Source organism: Fundulus heteroclitus, unplaced genomic scaffold (genome assembly GCF_011125445.2).
Source record: "Fundulus heteroclitus isolate FHET01 unplaced genomic scaffold, MU-UCD_Fhet_4.1 scaffold_84, whole genome shotgun sequence".
Taxonomy (NCBI): domain Eukaryota; kingdom Metazoa; phylum Chordata; class Actinopteri; order Cyprinodontiformes; family Fundulidae; genus Fundulus; species Fundulus heteroclitus.
In genome coordinates, this window is record NW_023397296.1 from 1114837 (window position 1) to 1128590 (window position 13754).

Below are 13754 nucleotides of genomic sequence, written 5' to 3' on the forward strand. Positions count from 1 at the left end.
ATGTCCTATATAAGGAAACCAGTTGATTGCATCAAAGTCCCGACAAGCAGCATTCACTCCTGGGGAAGAGTCATCTGCATTGTACATGGCCTTGCTGCAATCCCTCATACTGAGCAAGCATGAAGCGACAGTGGGAAGAAAAACCACCCATTAACGGGAAGGAAAAACCTCCGGCAGAACCGGGCTCAGTATGAACGGTCATCTGCCTCGACCGACTGGGGGTTACAGAAGACAGAACAGAGACACAACAAGAGAAACAAAAAAGCACAGAAGCACACATTGATCTAGTAATCTGTTCTACATTAGATGGAAGTAGCAGGTGAGCCGTCTTCTCTGGATGATGTCACAGTTAACAGAACGCCAGACCAGGTGTACCTACTATGAAGAAAAAGAGAGAGAGCAAAAGTTAAAAGCTGAAATGACGACAGTCATTTCAATGTAATACAATGCAAAACTGGAGAACAGTAGACTGAAGAACAGTAGAAATCAGTAGAGTGAGAAAATTAGACCCTGATGTCCTCCAGCAGCCTAGGCCTATCACAGCACAACTATAGAGATAGCTCAGGGTATGAGCCACTCTAACTATAAGCTTTGTCAAAAAGGAAAGTTTTAACATTAGTCTTAAAAATAGATAGGGTGTCTGACTCACGGACCAAAACTGGGAGTTGGTTCCACAGGAGAGGAGCCTGATAGCTAAAGGATCTGCCTCCCATTCTACTTTTAGAGACTCTAGGAACCACCAGCAGACCTGCAGTCTGAGAGCGAAGTGCTCTGTTAGGAACATACGGGGTAATCAGAGCTCTGATATATGATGGAGCTTGATTATTAAGGGCTTTATACGTTAGAAGGAGAATTTTAAATTCTATTCTTGATTTAACAGGAAGCCAATGAAGGGAAGCTAAAACAGGAGAAATATGATCCCTCTTGTTGGATTTTCATCAGAACTCTTGCCGCAGCATTTTGAATCAGCTGAAGACTTCGAACTGCATTTTGTGGACTTCCTGATAGTAAAGAATTACAATAGTCCAGCCTTGAAGTAACAAATGCATGGACTAGTTTTTCAGCATCACTCCTGGACAGAATGTTTCTAATTTTGGCGATATTCCGGAGGTGAAAAAAGGAAACTCTGGAAACCTGTTTAATATGAGATTTAAATGACATGTCTTGGTCGAAAACAACACCAAGATTTTTAACTTTATTACTAGAGGCCAAGTTAATGCCATCCAGATTAAGGGATTGATTAAGAACTTTATTTTTTGAAGACTCTGGCCCAAAGATTACAACTTCTGTCTTGTCAGAATTTAAATGCAGGAAATTTAAAGTCATCCAGCTTTTGATGTCATCAAGACATGACTGCAGTCGAAGTAACTGATTGGATTCATCAGGATTTATGGATAAATATAGCTGAGTGTCATCAACATAACAGTGGAAATTAATCCCATGCTGTCTGATAATTTTGCCAATCGGAAGCATATATATAGTAAATAGAATTGGTCCAAGGACTGAACCCTGTGGTACTCCACAAGTGACCCTAGAGTTTGAGGAAGATTTATTATTAACATGAACAAACTGGAATCTGTCCGACAGATAAGATTTAAACCAGCCTAATGCTTTTCCATTAATCCCTACAGTATGCTCAAGTCTTTGTAGGAGAATATTGTGATCAACTGTATCAAATGCAGCACTGAGATCTAACAGGACAAGTATAGACACAAGTCCATTATCTGAGGCCATGAGAATATCATTGGTGACCTTCACCAGAGCTGTTTCAGTGCTATGATGAGCTCTGAAGCCTGACTGAAACTCCTCAAGTAGGTCATTACTTTGTAAATGTTCACATAGTTGATTAGCAACTACTTTCTCAAGAATTTTAGATAAGAAAAGAAGATTAGATATAGGTCTGTAATTTACTAACTCATCTTGATCAAGAGATGGTTTCTTAAGTAAAGGTTTAATAACAGCTACTTTAAAAGCCTGTGGTACATATCCATTTACCAAGGATAGATTAATCATGTCTAAAATAGGACCACTGATCAGAGGGAATACCTCCTTAAACAACTTGGTTGGGATTGGGTCTAACATACAGGTAGAAGGTTTAGATGAAGCTAAAATTTTAGATAGCTCAGAAAGCTCTACTGCTTTTAAACAGTTCAGACACTGCGCAGGTTCTAAGGATTCCTCCAATGCTGCCTCACTTACTGAGGATGAGGTAATCATGTTTGGGAGGATGCCAATTATTTTATTTTTAATGGAATCAATTTTATTTATGAAGAATCCCATAAAATCATTACTGCTAAGAGCTAAGGGAATGGATGGATCAACAGAGCTGTGGCTCTGGGTAAGTTTGGCAACTGTACTGAAGAGAAATCTAGGATTATTCTTATTCTCCTCAATTAATGATGAAAAATATGCTGCTCTAACTCTGCGAAGGGTCTTGTTATACAACAATAGATTGTTCTTCCAGATTAAGTAGGATTCCTCTTGGTGTGTAGAGCGCCATTTTCTCTCCAATTTCCTAACATTGTGCTTCAAGGAACGCAGCTCTGAATTAAACCAAGGAGCCAGCTTCCTGTGAATAATCACCTTCTTTTTCAAGGGAGCTACATTGTCTAATGCAGAACGCAATGACGAAGTCATACCGTTTACAAAGACATCTATTTGTGAATTGGAAGAAACAACATTGCTGCCATCTACAGGGCATTTCTGCAATACGGAGGATATTAAAAAGGGGACAGACTCTTTAAGTTTTGATACAGCATTATCCGATAAAGATCTACTATAATGGAACCCTCTTTTGGGGGTGGAGAACTCAGTTAGATTAAACTCAAATGTTATTAAAAAATGATCAGATACGACAGGGTTGTGAGGAAATACTGTTAATTCTTCACAATCAATGCCATATGTCAGCACAAGGTCTAAAGTATGGAGCCAAGAGTGCGTCGGTTTATGCACATTTTGAGCAAAACCAATTGAATCTAGGATAGTTTTAAAGGCTACACTAAGGTTATCACATTCTGTGTCAACATGGATGTTAAAATCACCCACTATAATAGCCTTATCAGTATTTAACACCAAATCAGATAAGAAATCTGACAACTCATCCAAAAACTGAGTGTAAGGGCCTGGTGGACGATACAAAACAACAAACAGAAGAGGTTTTATTGCTTTGCAGTTTGGATGAGGGAAACTGAGGGTTAAATGTTCAAAAGAACTGTAGTTATTAATTGGCCTGGGACTAATTAATAAATCAGACTGAAAGATGGTTGCCACTCCTCCTCCTCTTCCCACAGATCTGGGAATGAGGAAATTTGAATAATTGGAGGGAGTTGACTCATTTATACTAACGTAGTCCTCTTGTAGCCAGGTTTCTGTGAGACAAAACAAATCAATCTGTTTATCAGAAATCAATTCGTTAACTAACAAAGTCTTTGGAGGGAGAGACCTTATATTTAATAGACCACATTTAATTGTTTTATTTTTAGGTTCAAGGTGAACCGTATTGATTTTTATTAGGTTTTTATGATTTGTTCCTTTTAGATAAGTTTTTGATCTGTTAAGTTTTGGCCGTGGGAAAGACACCGTCTCAATAGGATAATGGATGGGTAACAGTACAGAAGCTGCAGAGAGGTGTGTTAAACTACGGCTCTGCTTCCTGGTCTGGACCCTGGATTGTCAGCATTTAGGAGGACTAATAAATCCGGCCAGATTTCTAGAAAGAAGAGCTGCACCATCCAAAGTAGGATGGATGCCGTCTCTCCGGATCAGACCAGGTTTTCCCCAGAAAGTTCTCCAGTTATCAATGTAGCCCACGTCGTTTTCAGGACACCACCTAGACAACCAGCGGTTGAATGATGACATGCGGCTAAACATGTCATCACTGGTCAAATCAGGCAGGGGACCAGAGAAAATTACGGAGTCCGACATTGCTTTAGCAAACTCACACACCGAAGCAACACCAACTTTAGTGACCTCCGATCGGCGTGATCGGGTGTCATTACCGCCAGCGTGAATAACAATCTTACTGTATTTACGCTTATCCTTAGCCAGCAGTTTTAGATAAGATTCTATGTCGCCCGTTCTGGCCCCTGGCAGGCATTTAACTATGGTCCCTGGTGTCTCTAGTGCCACGTTTCTGACTATTGAGCTCCCAATAACCAGGATCGGCTTCTCAGCGGGTGTGTCGCTGAGTGGGGAAAATTTGTTTGAAACGCAGACGGGTCGGTGGTGAACTGGGGGCTGAAATCTAGAGCTATGCTTCCTACGAACTGTCACCCAGCCGGCCTGCTTACCCGGCTGCTCGGGTGCTTCTGGAGGACCACTAAGTGAACTAAAGCTAGGTCTATGTGGCTCCGCGCTAGCAGAGGGGCGGCTATCAGCTGGTCTTTCCATAGCACGGAGCCGGGACTCTAATTCTGACACCCTCGCCTCCAAAGCTACAAAAACACTACATTTATTACAAGTACCATTATCACTAAAGGAGGCAGAGGAATAGCTAAACATCTGACACAGAGAGCAGGAGATAAGGGGAGACTTAGTCAGAGACGGAGAAGCTGAAGTAATAGTAGGAGAGGAAGCCATTGTGGAGCTAAAGCTAGGCTAGGCTAAAGCTAGGCTAGCGCCCTTCTACCACGCCAAGAGAGCAAACCGTGAAACACGAGGAGTTCCCAAGCGTGATGTGCAGCAACAGAAAATGTTTTAAAAGTGCTTATGTGTTAGAAACAGATGTTACAGCAAAGAGATTAAAGATAAAAGCGAGAGAATCTGGAGCAACAAACAGTTGCTCACGCAGTGAAAAGTAACTGCGACATGCCCTCATCCTCCAATTCCAGTAAAGCTACACTGTCCATGTATGAGCACAAATACTCAATACCACTCTCGTCATCATGTTGGTGCAACTTAGCTGGGTCCTGGTCGGGTGTTGGCGTGATGTCAGTTGCAAGCTGGAACAGTTCATCAACAGACAGATGGAACAGTCCCTTCTTGATGGACCACACCAGCTTCTTTCTCTCGTGGCTCATGGTGGACGGTTGTCAGATGTCTGTGGTCCTCGAACTCCCTCGCTCTGGCAGCAGTCAGACGGATTCGGACAGAACCTCTTCACTCTGATGACACGTCACCGTCTGGTCCACAGGTTCATGGATCACTGGACTGGCGTCCTCCAACAGCTGTCAGCGGTGGCGCCAATCCCGGACTCGAGCCCCCAAAATTTGTTACAGGTCCCAAATATGGGACTGTAATAACAAATTTAAATATCCTGAAAGACAGGTGAAATGAAAGGAGATTTAGACACAGCAGCTTTCCATGTTTTCTCCCAAATTGGATCTGAGTTATTTATTCAGAATAAACCACAAAACACCTGTGCATCAACTGTCTCGCTCAAGCTCCAGTGTGGTGCACAACACACAAAGCACACAATACACAAATATACAATAGTAAATAGCAATGCATACATAACAATTCATACAAAACCACTTCTAACAAGCAGAATGTCGGAGCTCAACATGCTATGTTACCTGAAAATGAACCAAGAGACGGCAGTTAACCGACTGCAGTACCGTTATTCCAGTTAAACCGTTATTTCAGTTAAACCGTTATTCTACTGGCTAACGGTTTACAGTAGCCTACCTCAGCTAACTGCCTCGATCAACGGCAAACTTTCTATTTATACTCTTATTGTTAGATTATAAACAACACTACAATCAGTTATCAAACAGACATGTAAAGATGGACAGTTTACCCATTACTGACCTGAAAGACAGGTGAAATGAAAGGAGATTTAGACACAGCAGCTTTCCATGTTTTCTCCCAAATTGGATCTGAGAGCGAGCGGAGGTCCGTTCCCATAGCAACCGGAACGCAACTGCTTGTGCCATTCCTTAAAGCGACAGTGTAAATATATATATATATATATATATATATATATATATATATATATATATATATATATATATATATATGTACATAGAGATCATATTCATTTACTAATAAACATATGACCAATGTGGTCACCTGTTTTGGGTGCGCCACACGCTCCCCAACTTCACAAGTGGCTCCTGACACTTGCTACTATCAGCAACTAAACCTAAGAATCACTAGTGAGAATCTCTGTGTGACTAAAGGTAAGTATGTGTGTGTTTGAGCATGTGTGTGTGCGCGTGCGTGTATGTATGTGTATCTGTCTGTTGCTCAACCCTGCAGGCCAGTCCCAGGTAAGTATGTAGGTGTGTGTGTGTGCATGTGTGTGAGTGTATGTATGCGGGCCAATCAGTACACCAGACACATATAAGGTATACTATGAATGGGAATAAGGTATGGAAGTGGTGTCTGGAAGTAACTGGGGTATGTATGCACTCCCCATGGTGACATTGACGGCGTCCCATAGGCCCCTACTGTATTGCAACTGGCTGGGGGTTGGGAAGAGGGCTGTCCTAAGGAGCTGTACGTGAACATCTGGGCAGGCCTCCTTTCACGTGTTGACCTCCGCATCTGTAGTGGGCTGGACTGTTCATTGTTGGACTGTTCACTGACTGCTTCAGGGGTTACTGGCCTCTCCTGCATGGCATCTTCCTGTCCATCTACTGCAGGCATTGGATTGACGGGTAGGTATTCCTCTTGGAGTGCTCTATGTTCACTTTGTCTGCTTTCTACTACAGGCATGCTCTCTGTCCTTGGAAGTACACTGTCAGTCCACTGGTCTTCCCTTTCAGGCAGATTTGCTCAGGTACATTGAGTCTCTGAGGGGAGATTACTGGACTGTAGGTCCTCTGGAATTCTTCCTGGAGAGGCTGGGTTTGGTTGTTCTCAGACTCCATTCTTGATGGTATCCTCAACCAGTATCGAGGCTCATCCTCATTGTCGGAGGAGTCACTACTCGGGCGCCACTCACTCTGTCTCTCTGTGTGGCGTGAAGAGCTGTTTCTTGCTCTCTGTCGTGGCTGGTCTGTTGATAGAGCAGGTAGGTGTCTCGGTGAGCCTCCTTCTCTGACAGGTGATCTCTGTGATGACTGGGGTAAATCCACAGGTAAGTCGTTGACCAAGTGAAGCAGGTTGCGGTGTAAAGTTCGTACTCGACCTCCACCTGTTTCTGGAGACACTTTATACACCGGCCCATCTGCGATCCTCTCCCTCACAACATGAACTGTGTCTTCCCAGTACGGCTTTAGCTTTCCAGGGCCCCCTCTTTCCCTCATGTTCCGCACCAAGACGCGGTCACCCTGCTCAAGGACAACACCCTTCAAATGTTGGTCGTAGTATCTCTTTCCCCGAGAGCTGGATTGTTGACTGTTCTCTGAGGCGAGTCTGTATGCTTCCTGCATCCGAGAGGCCCATTTCTCTGCATAGCCTCTTGGAGAAGTTGCTTCTTCTTCAGACAGCAAGCCAAAGATCATATCCACAGGCAGACGTGGGTGACGGCCATACATCAGGTAAAAGGGTGAAAATCCAGTTGCCTCGTGCCGGGTACAGTTATAAGCGTGGAGGATTTGGGGTAGGTGTTCTCTCCATCTTTCCTTTTCCTTCTCCTCCAGGGTCCTGAGCATCTGAAGCAGTGTGCGGTTAAATCTTTCTGCAGGATTTCCTTGGGGGTGGTAGGGAGTGGTCCTTGAGTGACCCACTCCACTCAACTGTTGCAGGGTCTTGAAAAGGTCATTCTCAAATTCCCTCCCTTGGTCATGATGTAGTTTCCATGGGTAGCCGAACCGTGGAATGAAATCATCGAAAAGTTTCTCTGCAGCTGCCTTCCCGGACTTGTTTCTGGTGGCATAGGCTTGGGCAAATCTGGTAAAGTGGTCTACAACAACCAGGATATACTCAAAGCCTCCCTTGCTAGGTTCTAGATGCAGGTAATCAATGGACACAAGTTCTAGGGGTGAGCTGGTGGTAATGCTCCCCATTGGTGCTCTGATGTGGGAGACCGGTTTCTTCTGCTTGATACAGGGACACTTCCTTGTCACATAAGCTTCAACATCCTGTTTCATGTAGGGCCAGTAAAACCGGTCTCTAGCGAGGTCCAGGACTCTTTCCATACCCATGTGACCCATGTCGTCATGGAGGTGTTTAAGGACCAAGGATCGGTACTGAGATGGCAGGACAAGTTGACTTCTCTGACTGGTTTCCCTGTACAGCAGACCATCCTTCAGCTGTAGTCTCCCCCACTCATGCAGTAGTTTCCTGGCCAGGCCACTTACTCCTCTTCTCATGTCACTCGTCAGTATGTTGGTGTTCTCTTTCAGTCTGATGACTTGACTGATCACAGGATCATCTTGCTGAGATTTCATGAGTTCGGCATGGCTTATGGCAGGGAGCAATTCTGGTGACTGAGATGCTGGGCGTTGTGAGAGGTTCAGAACAGCCACATAAGCAACGTCTTGTTGCTTTGCTGCCCTACTGCCCTCCCACATTGCCAGAATGGTGTCTCTTGACAGCTCTTCTGTGCAGGAGTCGACATAGCTGTTGATGTTCACAGGCAACCTTGACAGTGTGTCTGCATCCACGTTTGCTTTTCCCGGTCGGTATCTCACTTCGAACCTAAAGTCAGCGAGCTCACCCACCCAACGGTGACCAACAGCATTCAGCTTAGCAGTGCTCATCACGTATGTCAATGGGTTGTTATCCGTGTACACAGTGAAGTGGGGTGCATAGAAGAGGTAGTCCCTGAATTTTTCACATATTGCCCACTTCAGTGCCAGAAATTCAAGCTTGCCTGAGTGAAGGTGGTAATTGTGCTCAGCAGGCGTGAGTGTTCTGGACCCATAGGCGATTACTCTGAGTTTCCCTCCCTGCCGTTGGTACAGCACAGCACCAAGCCTTTTTCTGACGCATCTGTGTGTAAGACAAAAGGGAGGTTAAAGTCAGGATAGGCAAGTACTGGTGGGTTAGAGAGGACATGGATGAGCTGGTCCAAGGCCCTTTGATGTTCCTCCCTCCACTGGACAGGAGTCCTGGATGACAGCTGTGCTCCTTTTCCCTTGTTTGTTCTGGGTGGAGGCGTACCAGTGGCAGGGGGTTTTACTTGCAAGAGTTCATACATTGGCTTGGCAATTCTTGAGAAGTCTTGGATATATGTCCGGTAATAGCTGAGGAACCCTAGCAGCTTACGGACTTCTCCCACGGTGGTCGGGGTCTTGGTCCTCAACGCCTGGATGGCTTCCAGATCCTTGGGGTCAAGTCTTACTCCCTCAGCAGACACCAGCCTTCCCACATAGCGAACTTCCTTCTTGAAAAGCTCGCACTTTGTTGGTCTGAGCTTCACACCGTGGAGCTGGAGGGCCTTCAAAACATGTCTCAGCGCCTCCACATGAGCTCCAAACGTCTTGGCATAGCAGAGGACATCATCTAAGTAGGGGATGCAGCATTCGTCCCGCAAGGAGCTGAGCCTCTCCTCCATACTCCTCTGGAATGCTGCTGGGGCATTGGAAAGGCCAAAAGGGATACGTACCCACTCATACAAGCCCCATGGGGTGATGAATGCAGTCATGTGCCGTGACCCCTCTGCAATGAAACCTTGATGGTAGGCTTTTCCTTGATCTAGGATTGAGAACCAGCTGTACCCACCCAGCGTGTCGATAAGATCTTGGATACGGGGCAGGGGGTGTCTGTCTGGAACGGTCTTTTGGTTTAGCAGTCGATAATCAATGCAAAGCCTCAAGGTTCCATCCTTCTTGCGGACACAAACAACAGGAGCGGCATAAGGGGATTTTGATTTTACGATCCACTGCTTAGCCAGCAAGTCCTGGATATACTCCTTGACTTCTTTGTAGAGGGGTTTGGGGACAGCCGTATAGGATCGCTGCACTGGGATGTCATCTTTCAGTGTTAAGCTCATCTGGAGACTTGGGACACACCCAATGTCATTGTCATCCTGTGCAAAGGCGCTGGACTCCTCATAAAGCATTCTTCTCACTGTTGCTTGTTGTTCATCTGTTAGATGGCTTATATCAACAGGAGGGTGCCACAGCTGGGACATAGGCTCTGCTCGGTCTTTGTCATACTCCCCAACAGGAACAAGCTCAGGTGAGTTGACACTGTTTACCTCAAAGCTGTGCCTCTGGTCTGTCTCTACCACCTTGTCAATTGACTGGATACTGCCTAGTATTGTAAAGTGGTTGAGTGAGATGCTGTGCTGAGTATGGTTGAATACAGGGATCTCAACAAAAGGCCGTCTGGTGTGGTGGACCTCAACCAGGCCATCACCCAGGTCTAGCTGTTCCAGTCTTGGGTCTTCCTGGCTGACCTCAAACAGCACCACTGGTGAGATGAACTCAACAGGCACCTTGCATCTGATGTGAGCAGCTCGGCCAGGGTGGATGACAAAATCCCGCCGGCCAACTCTCACCAATGCTTGGTCCTGGGTGTGTTCCTGGGTCTGCACAAAGTTCACAATGGCCTCAGCTGTATCCCCTTCAATCTGCATGGCCTTCTGCAGCAATTGAGCAACGATAGTGACCACTTCAACTCCGCCCTCCCGTCCTTGGATTAGCTCCTGGATCACATTAAAGCCTACGATGGGTCTTGTGAGGCTCACACGGCTGACCAGAAAGGGTACTCGGATGGAGAGCCTTGGATCTTCATTTCCAGGCAAGTTAAAGGTAAGTTCAACCCATCCATCATATGGTATTGGCTCACCATTAGCAGCTGTAAGGTCAAGGTCCCTATCACCCATAAGCTCACTGAGAGGGTGCAGTTGTTGTTGAGGTAAGTGTTTTTCTTTCCATGCATGGCTGATGATGCTGACCTGAGCGCCCGAGTCAAGAAGTACAGTCACGGCATGTCCACTGAGATTGCATTTCAATGTGCATTTCTCCCCGATAAGCTTGGCCACTCGCTCTGCTGATGACTTTGCACCAGTCAGTGGCTGGGGGGGGATGGCACGGCTGTAATTAACCCGTGCTGGACCTGGCATATCAGCACCTTGATGGGACTGAACGTTATAGCCGATCACAGGTAGTCCCCTTGCCGTGACCGGGGTGCATTTCCCGACGGTTTGGTCCTCTTCAGGCATCCCACAGCACGGTGTCCGTTTTCCCCACAAGCGAAGCAGTGGTTGCAGTCAGGACGGCTATTAGCGACACAACTGGGGCAGCCATGGGGTCTCTCTGTCCTCAGTGGTCTACTCTGCCTATTGGGGCAGCCACAGTTACACTGTGGCTGAAGCTCGGAGGTTGCTGGCTTCACTGCTGAGGCACTGGACTGAAGGGTGCTCACTACCTGGGTCAGGGCCTGTACTTGAGCACTCAACTCATGAATCTGCTCGTCCTTGTGGTCAGCGGTACACTTCCCTGCACTCTCGTCCCTGCTGCTGGCTTCAGTACTTTGAGCATGAGCGGTTCTTGGATGGGTGCTGCGCCCCAAGCGTCGCTTTCTCTCACTCTCCTCACTTGTTGTTTTAGTGACCTGCCTCAAGAGTGTCTCATCAGTGACTGCAGGGTCGGAGAGGAGGAGTTTTAACTCACGACGGACGTAGTCATGCTTTTCGCTTAAGCCCTGATAGATGGTGTGGAGGAACACATTCTGTGCTGTTAGTGCCTCGTACTTGATGTCTGCTCCCGCCCACTTGGATGTGAGTATCACTCTCTGTTTCAGCCCCATCATCCTGTACAGGAACTGCTGCGGTGTTTCATGCTCGTGCTGCTTGGCCGTCATGAGTTCCTGGAAGAGCTCAGTGCTGCTTTTCTCTCCTAGGTGTGACTGAAGGAAGCTCTTAAGTTCACCTACCGTCAGGTCCTCTTTACTAGCAAGCATGTCTTTGAAGTTGCCAGGCTTTATGACACGTAGCACAGCGCGGGTGATCTCACCTTCAGTGTGATTTTCTCTGAGGCCTTCATCAATCTGCCTAGTGATGTTGTTGTAACTGATCTCTGAAGTGTTATCGCCAATTTGCCCACCATGTATCTTGAACTCTTTCCTTTGTAGGAGGGGAAGGTCTTTAAGGGCAATCATGCTTTCTGTGCTATAGGTGGTGTGTGAGGTGTTTGAGTGCAGTTGCAGTGTGTCATGTGGGGTGCGAAACTGGCTACTGTCACGAGCAGTGGGTGGATTGTCTACCATGTGCGTGGTGGGTGGAGCACTACTCTGTTTTAGCTTGAGTTCATTGTACACAGCGAACAATTTACTAATCTGTGTTTCAAGATCTTTGGTCTGAGAAGCTAAATCTGTTGTCGCAGTGTGTATACTGGTACCCTGGGTGTTCATGCGTGCAACCTCAGATGTCACCGGTGATACTTTCACATCAGATACCACCTTCATATCAGACACATTAGAATCTCCACTACCCCCCACGACCCACACTCTGACTATGGCTGTTAATCATTTTGTCAACCTGGTCTTTTAGCAGAAGTAACTGCGACATGCCCTCATCCTCCAATTCCAGTAAAGCTACACTGTCCATGTATGAGCACAAATACTCAATACCACTCTCGTCATCATGTTGGTGCAACTTAGCTGGGTCCTGGTCGGGTGTTGGCGTGATGTCAGTTGCAAGCTGGAACAGTTCATCAACAGACAGATGGAACAGTCCCTTCTTGATGGACCACACCAGCTTCTTTCTCTTGTGGCTCATGGTGGACGGTTGTCAGATGTCTGTGGTCCTCGAACTCCCTCGCTCTGGCAGCAGTCAGACGCCCTGGATTCGGACAGACCCTCTTCACTCTGATGACACGTCACCGTCTGGTCCACAGGTTCATGGATCACTGGACTGGCGTCCTCCAACAGCTGTCAGCGGTGGCGCCAATCCCGGACGAGCCCCCAAAATTTGTTACAGGTCCCAAATATGGGACTGTAATAACAAATTTAAATATCCTGAAAGACAGGTGAAATGAAAGGAGATTTAGACACAGCAGCTTTCCATGTTTTCTCCCAAATTGGATCTGAGTTATTTATTCAGAATAAACCACAAAACACCTGTGCATCAACTGTCTCGCTCAAGCTCCAGTGTGGTGCACAACACACAAAGCACACAATACACAAATATACAATAGTAAATAGCAATGCATACATAACAATTCATACAAAACCACTTCTAACAAGCAGAATGTCGGAGCTCAACATGCTATGTTACCTGAAAATGAACCAAGAGACGGCAGTTAACCGACTGCAGTACCGTTATTCCAGTTAAACCGTTATTTCAGTTAAACCGTTATTCTACTGGCTAACGGTTTACAGTAGCCTACCTCAGCTAACTGCCTCGATCAACGGCAAACTTTCTATTTATACTCTTATTGTTAGATTATAAACAACACTACAATCAGTTATCAAACAGACATGTAAAGATGGACAGTTTACCCATTACTGACCTGAAAGACAGGTGAAATGAAAGGAGATTTAGACACAGCAGCTTTCCATGTTTTCTCCCAAATTGGATCTGAGAGCGAGCGGAGGTCCGTTCCCATAGCAACCGGAATGCAACTGCTTGTGCCATTCCTTAAAGCGACAGTGTAAATATATATATATATATATATATATATATATATATATATATATATATATATATATATGTATATATATATATATATATATATATATATGTACATAGAGATCATATTCATTTACTAATAAACATATGACCAATGTGGTCACCTGTTTTGGGTGCGCCACAGATGCAAGGCAAGGCAATGGAAATTTATTTATATAGCACAATTCAGTACAGAGACAATACAAAGTGCTTTACATGATTAAAATATAGCAAAATAAACACAAGTAGGAATAAAATGTAGCTAGAAAATAGAATAAAAGCAAGTAGAGATAGAATGTAGAAACAA

General features: G+C 45.5%; 1 protein-coding gene and 1 long non-coding RNA gene across 5 annotated transcripts in view; both read left to right on the plus strand.

Moving 5' to 3' along the window:
• rce1a (Ras converting CAAX endopeptidase 1a) overlaps window positions 1-13754 on the plus strand; it is a 146307-nt gene that overhangs the window by 75481 nt on the left and 57072 nt on the right. The gene's annotated exons all lie outside the window — the stretch shown is intronic.
• LOC118562254 lies at window positions 5214-5881 on the plus strand. Its single transcript, XR_004930541.1, has 2 exons — window positions 5214-5265; window positions 5760-5881. It is a non-coding gene; the product is annotated as an uncharacterized LOC118562254 (long non-coding RNA).